This window comes from Mercenaria mercenaria, chromosome 5 (assembly GCF_021730395.1).
Source record: "Mercenaria mercenaria strain notata chromosome 5, MADL_Memer_1, whole genome shotgun sequence".
NCBI lineage: Eukaryota > Metazoa > Mollusca > Bivalvia > Venerida > Veneridae > Mercenaria > Mercenaria mercenaria.
The window spans coordinates 30,806,116-30,814,169 of record NC_069365.1 but is presented as its reverse complement, the minus strand read 5'-3'; the positions used below and the strand labels follow the sequence as shown (position 1 = coordinate 30,814,169).

General features: G+C 34.6%; 1 long non-coding RNA gene across 1 annotated transcript; it reads right to left on the bottom strand.

The window, feature by feature from the left end:
• Positions 1 to 1,847: 1,847 nt before the first annotated feature.
• LOC128557462 (uncharacterized) lies at positions 1,848 to 3,475 on the bottom strand. The gene is made up of 2 exons (XR_008371171.1): positions 3,403 to 3,475; positions 1,848 to 1,961 (listed from the first exon to the last, which is right to left on the bottom strand). It is a non-coding gene; the product is annotated as an uncharacterized LOC128557462 (long non-coding RNA).
• Positions 3,476 to 8,054: the final 4,579 nt, after the last annotated feature.

Genomic DNA, 8,054 nt, shown 5'->3' with positions numbered 1-8,054 from the left:
TATTCCCCTTATTTTTTTTAAAATCCTCATATTTGTACATAACAAACTTACCATTTTGGTAGAATTTCATTAAACTTCTTTCATTCTTTTTTTTTTCGTTTTTAATTTTCCATCAATATTTTTAATGAACATGTGAAGTTTTGTACCCTCACCCGTAGCGCCCCATCCCCCCTCCCCCCCCCCCCCCCCCCCAAAAAAAGAAAGAAATATATATTTTTTTTCCATTCCTTTTGTTTAAAAATGTTCAAACCTTCAATATGTGAAGTTGTCACCACACCCACCCCGCTGCCAGCCATATTCAAGATATCTTACTTGATTGTGCTCTCTTAACTTAAAGGACATCTGTTCTTTTAAATTCAAACGTACATGTTAAACAGCAACATTTGGTGCCAAGCTACTCGAAGACGATATTTCGTTCTAGTTACACTTCAATCTCACGTTTCAAATAAGTTCATTTAATTATAAAAGCTAAGCTTATTACAGTTAACATATTCCATTCAAAATAATTTCTTTACTCAGTTTAGTTAAGATCAACGTAACATAATTTATTATGCACACTTTAAATGTTCGTTTTCTGTTAAATTAATTTTGACTAATGAAATTATTTGCTTCTTAGTAACATCCTTAACAATTTGCCGGATATACCTTTTTGCCATTCCTCACCACAAAGCTTTTCGGCGGGGGATACCAATTCATCGAAATTGCTTGTTCTTAACTAGATATTCTGAAAAAAAAAATGATTCTTTGAAAAACAGAAATACCATTTGACGAATCAAAATACAGTAGAACTCCTCTAAACAAAATAGCCTCCAGACCACAGTAAAAGTTTGGTTAACAGGGGTTTTGTCAGTGGAATGTGTGGTACATTACATAAATACTATATCATTACCAAACAACCTGATTCATCTTAAATCCTCATCTTATTTAATAAAGATTTTATGAACATATGCAACAAAAATAGAGTGAATTCTGGTAATTATGATAAAAGGAAAGTGCCAAAAGTTCTAATTGCATTTTAACTTGTTTGGTTTTCAGGGCTGTGTTGATATACAGAAGTTTGGTCTAGAAAATATAATTCAGTTTCTCAGTAAAGAGTTCCAGTTTACAACGCTATTTTACTAATGAAATAAGAAGCTAAAATTTTGTGCCCACAAAATTCATTCAGTTTATGCAGGGGTTCCGGGTTTAGGGAGGTTTCACTGTATTAATTTTCATTAGTCTGTTAATGCAAAAACACATTTTAACGGTGACAGTAAAAAAGTAGGTACATATTTAAAAAATAGATTCAAACAACATCAAGTCATAAAAAGAAAGAGTTGTTTCACATAATTGAACAGCGTAAAAAATATGATAGCATCATTTTACTGATATATTTGTTGAATTCCATAGAAGGACTTGATAAAGAGGCCACACTTTTGGAATGTTTAGCGCATTTAAACTCATCATTCAATTTTTCAAAACACTGTCACATATCTTCGTTTTGATAGATTTGTAATAATGCTCCAGTGCCGAAATTTTACATAACTAGGTTTAAAAAGTTTTCGGCAATAATTATTTTTTACAGATGGCATTCGTTTTCACAGACACTTGGGGTTCGGCCCCCACATACCCAATTTCCCTTCCCCCCCCCCCCCCCCCCCCCCCCCCCCCCCCCCCCTCGCTCCTGATTAAGTTTAGCCAATACTTTTTAGCATTTTACCATGTATTGAGCATAGGTGACGATCATAAAACGCATTTTGTAACATTTCAGCGTGATTTTTTAAATATATTTTTACCATCAATGCTCTTAGTATGACGGCATTTTTCTGCAATATTACACAATTTGTCTAGCCAACGAAAAGCCTATGTGAAATAAAACTTTTATTGTTTATTTTTACAATACAAAATCAATGCAAACTGTTTTCCTTCTTTTTTCATTGATAATATGTTTGTAACTGTCTGGTTTTCTGGTTGTGTCTGTCCTGAAATATAGAGAAATATTGAACAGATATTAATACTGCTTTGACGAAAGCATATTAACCTTTTTCCTTTAACCTTTAGCCTGCTGCCGGCAGTTGATTTTGCCTTTACGACTAGTGCAGTCGTGTCTGCACTGTTCACTATTAAGTCAGTATATTTTCAGTGAACATCCCTTCGAATAATAAATAATACTGCACAACTTGAGACATAGACCATTTAGCAGGGTCAAGATTAACGTCTCCTAACATTGCTTGCGGGGAGAAAGTAGAGCAGAGTAAGAGTTATTTACTAACTCTAATTTGCGAGATATGTAACTCGAAATCAACACTTAGTATGTCGAAATTTAATCTGGAGTTACTCCAAGATTAGTCGCACATGTATGAAGACTACGGAAATTTTAAATACATGTCCATCTCAAAGTTAAACTACATAGAGGTTTGTCTTTTGTCGCTTTTGTCGGCTAAATCTGTATCAAGCTGAAACGCATATATTATCGAAATCATTATTTAAGTGATTTATCACATTTATTCATTTGATACAACAGCTAAAACAATATCATGTTTATTTTGCAAAATTAATATATGCGTATGGGTATGCGACAAACTTACGAGACAAATCCTGCTTTGTAGTTAATTTCGGGAGTTTGACCCTCGATTCAGTTTCTAAAGCTACAAATACCTTATTATACGAAGTGCAGATTTATGTTTCAGCCTTACATTATTTTCTGTCTCAAATTCAATAAAATTACTTCCAAGCTCAGGTGTTTAGGAGAAGTAAGTACCAGGCCAAACTACACATTAACTATTAACAGTCTTTTCAAATTTTGAAAATAAGGAAGTTAATTTACCTAAGTAAGATTTTATCTAACGCAGCTCGGACTATCTGGCTTCTTATTCGAACTTTCGAATCAGATTTCTCGAAATTTAGAGTTAGGAAGGCGAAATTTCGAGTATAGTATACAAAATGTCGAATTGATAATAACACAAACTTCGGCATTAATGACTCATCGGTTCATTTAATCAAAGAAAGAATTAGCTCTTGATTTAACATTGTTGTGTTCGATATTGTTAAAACGCAGTAAGTTGGCACAATGGCAATCAATCTCAATACTAGAACGACAAAATGTTTGACACATTGTGTTTGTATTTATAAAAAATTCGTTTAAATTGTGTCACTAATACCGAAATAGCTCATGGTATTGTGATACTTTACCTGCGAACAGGTGTGAGTTTCCTCAAAAGCACTATACGTTTTTAATTTATGAAAATGTGTTTTTGCCAAAACAGAAGACCTTTCTGATGTTTATATACAAGAAATCTAATTTTATCAGGGTTTATCATTCATGGGTGTGTATTCAAATGGGCATTGGCAGCCTAGGGACAAGGTTGAACATACTATCTTTACGATCAACTATGTAAATTGATTTTATATGATATTAACTACCTTTATATATATACCGTTTACACAAGCTGACAAGTTCATCATGGTTGATAGTTGTTGTCCGCCAGGTGTCTGCAATGGATGGCAATGGGTAAGTACCCAGTGGGTCCGAATTACAGGCTCATGTGCATAATGTATGCCGCCAAGCACCGTTGAGTTGGGGAATTTCCCAAAACCTTGTTGTTGTATGTTACAACCCATCCCATAAACACAGTCAGCGCCATTTGACCAGACATTGTGTACTTTCGGTTAAGTTGTAGTTATCTTCTTGCTACTCCACTGCTGTATTGTAACGACCATTGAGATGACATCTTTACACGTGAATTCCATGACAGATTTTCAATTGATTTGGTCCATACCCCAGTCTATACCGCAGTGGTTTTCATTCAAAGCTAGGATTTCGCGCACGGGCTGTAATACGTAAATGCGGGTAGTGCAAAATGAAATACTGTAAAATAGGCGCAACTAAAGATGGTTTATAACCATGAATTGGTCTCAGCAAATTTTAACAACTCCGACTTAAATTGCTTTTTTTAATTAACCTCACACCGTTACAATAACGGGTGATATGGCGACTTTCCAATTTTTTGATGGTGAGGAAGACACCAGGTGGGCACTCTGTGCATCATTTAAGGCATAGGCAGAACGATTTACAATATACATAAAAGTAATATGCGTTGAATTGTAAGAAATCTAGTTTTACAATAATAAAATAAAAAACCTTAGTGTTGGATGTTTTATAGGAGGAAACCGTATTACTTTCGTAATCCACTTTTCTCACTGGGATCAAAAAGTCTTTTGGTATTTTCCTGCGAATTACAACTTGGTTGACTTAGTCGAGGAAAAATGCAACTACTTCATTTTGGAACGCTGAAAATAGGTGTGTGCTTTTTGTGAAATGACGCTGAAAATCATTAATCAAATACACATTTCTAACATGGCTCGATTTGATTTCCAGTTAAATAAAGAATGGAACTCAAGTCGCTGTATATTCTGCGATAAACAATGGTTGACGAGCTGACCAATAAGAGAGCATTTTGACATCAATTATGACGTCAAATTGCCGCATGACGCCCAATAATTACTCCTCGGGTAAATGAAGTCCAGCATAATAATTAATATTAAAATATGTCAATGAGCACGTCAGAATGAAAACAATTAATGCCTTCTTGTGGTTTATCGTCTTATATATATCACGGTTCATCGTTCAGGTGTTTCAGTATTTAACCACTTCAATTCCTACGCATCTGAACTCTGAACCGTGGTAAATTAGACGATAAACCACTCGAAGGCCTCGATATTTGTTATTCAAAGTTTAAGAATAAATGTACATGCATATTCAAAACATAGTGTATCCTCATTATTTTGATGCAAAAATCGACTTCTGTTAGTTTTTTTATTTGAAATATTCTTTACATTGGAACAATATTTTTTAACATATATTATCTATAGAAAATTTTATAGGTGTATATACATAACCTAACAAATGGAGAGTTTTGTGTAACGTTTTATAGAAAAGTAATACGAGGCTTGTTCGATAAATTCGTGGAATATTTTTAAATAAAAAGACAAAATAGTCTTGCGAAATCAGTGAAATTTTATAAACCTTAATTCTAATATATTTACTTTCGCTGGTGTAAATTCCATTAGAATTCACTCAATAACGACTCTTTAACACAAAAATAAAAACAGTCAACACTTTTTTTACCGCCGGACGTCAGCACACCGACGTAACGTCATTTTTACATGTGAAACGAACACTTAACACGCCTTTACTTATCCCCTTCCTTTAAGGGCCTCAGCAGCCATTGGGCACCTACTTTGGACATACCCAAGTTTTCAATAAGAACTGTGTGAACACAAAACTCAATAGATCTCCGTTGACCGTCTATCTTCTTTGACGATCTCCCTGTGAACTTTATCGCGAATGGACCACGTGACAGTTGGTGGTCTTTCTTCACTCGGATCATCTTCCAAAGAGGTTCTTTCCTTTCTCAAACGTTTATTCCACTTGTATTCAAACGATTGACTACATTTGTACGTAGTACTTGACTTTCTATCAGCTGTAGAGTTTGTTTCGGTGTCTTGTTTAAACCAACAGAACTTCACTATTGTCCGCATTCTAATGTCATTCTTTGCAGACGTCATTTTGCGCATAAGTATTCTTGACAACAACGTAAAGGGTTATTACAAAGCGGCCGTGGAAATAGCTATAATAACACATTTTTACAGAATTTACGTCATAACGCTAACGTAGTGCGCTATGGCGCTAAGTTTGGACAGTCAGAAAGTCAAAATTTAATATAATGTTTTCAGAGTGTTAGGGAAAACGTTTTCACCCCAGCTGTGGGGTTAAAGCGTGTATCCATTGTTACCAATAATTTAAAGAATATTTCAAATACTGCCTGAATCTTCTTTACAATAAGTAGCACTATGTTCATGCCAATTTTGACAATATTTCGTAATTCTAAAGATTTTAGAGCAAATTCCACCCGAATTATTAACAAAATTGTTACAGTAATATTTCAACAGGATATAAACACCTTTTACTCTTGTAACATATGTTTTTAATATAACATCTGCTACATTTAAAATAAAAGTATCCAATAATTGATAAAACCTAAAATAGAAAAAGGCTAATATTCGAATTACCTGATGCTACGATGTCTCCTTATCACTTATTACAGTGATATGCATGTCTGTCTTCTCTTTATGTAATAAGGGAGTGCTTACTGCATGGTGTCCCAGGCCAATCAAAACATTTTTTGTTTCACTTTTTAACTCTTAGCACGCTGGACCGTTTGTTCTGCCTTTGCGAAGTGTTAGTCATGATCAGCCTGACATCCGTTTGCTGTCTAATCATGATCTGCATTGTTCGCTATTCCGTCAGTATCTTTTTGGTTTATGCACCCCTATTAACAGTTAATGGTGCTGTCCAATTAAAAGATGTCAAGTTCATTATAGAAATTTAGTGGGCCACACCTGCTGACCCGTCTTCCGTAGACATGTTTAGACAGATGAAGTGGCTACTTTAAGTTACTGCTTATCCAAGTTGGCTCTATTTATTGACTATAATCGGTTAGAAAGTCTGATTTCGTCGAATACACTGACATAATTCAGGTCATATGGTGAGTAAAATGCGCCAACGCCTGGTCTCAGGCATTATTTTTTTTCGACGGAAACTTGGTATTTCTCTGACTTTAATGTGGTATACCCTACCGGAACTACTATAAGTAAACAGCTGGGACTTGCCTCGACATGAACGAATTTTTCTATCAATGTGGGCTTACTTTGAAACCCCACCCCAGAGAAGTAACATAGTATGATGATAAAGACTTCACATACGGCACGGCAAATTCAACATTTTTTTTGGGTAAGCGTAGTTCATTTTAGGAGTTAAAGTGTGTGTAAGTCTGTCAAATATGGGGGAGAAAAGAAACCACTAATAATCATGTATCAAATGTTAGAGTAAAGATTAATGTTAACATGGTTTTCATGGTAAATTAATTGTTCAACCAAGCCCATACCTATGCACACACACCTTCTTATCTTTTTGTTTTCTGTTACTCTAAACAGTTTTTTACAAATTTATTTATGATGATTTAACAAGTGCAACAGTGTCAAATGGTGCGTGCCAAAGATAAGATGAAGGCTACATTTCACGTTTACGTTGCAATTACACTTTTCAGACACTGTAATGTTGTCCGTTATCTTATTCCTTCGTAGAAACTAAATATTTGGCGATTATGCCTTAGAGTATAGTGGAGCTTTATCCTAATTTGTTAAAAGACGCGAAAAAAAGCGTACAGGAGCACCCTTGCTTGGCGTTTCGCATTTAAAAGGGAAAGTGGTCCTTGCCTCTTATACCCTCTTATACCCTTTGTGGCGATGATTCCACCAGGAATAAGGTGTTGAGAGTGATAAATATAAGTTTACGTACATTTATGTCTAATGTCTCAATAATTTACATCAAATTGGTACGGATATTGAGAGTATCAAAGTGTCCCATGTTAAGTACTTTTTATGTGTTTATTATCTATGAAAAGTCGGTTCTTTCTGTATTTTATTTTGTTAATTCCTATATATGTTTACGCACATCATGAATACAAAGAGTGATAATAATAGGTTATTAGATTTGCATCGAAGAAATTATGCTGATTTTTTTGCAGCGGGAATTTTGCGCGGACTTTAGTCAGCGCTAATATTCTTTCCGCGAAGAAAGAAACGTGTGCTTATTATCTTGATGCAATATAATATCCTTTAATTATATTAACATTTAAAAATACTACATAATGCTTCAAAATTTGTTATAAAGCCTTTGTGAATGAAAATTTCGTCGAAAAAGAACTTTTAAACGCGACGGCATGTATACATGCCTGAAAATGACCTCACAAAGTGGACGTCACTCACCCATATGGAAATTTGAACGTCCTAATGGAAAAATATTGACGTTTTCAGATTCAAAATGAATACTTAAATGAATTTTTTAATGAGTATGTAATAAAGTATTGAAACGCAAGGATTCACAAAGTATGTAGGGATTACTTCTTTTAGCACAGTTACTAGAGTTAATGGTTCCATTACACTGAAACTCACGAACATGAGTTTGTGAGTAACACGTCTTCTGTCATGGATTTGGAAATGACTGAGGACAA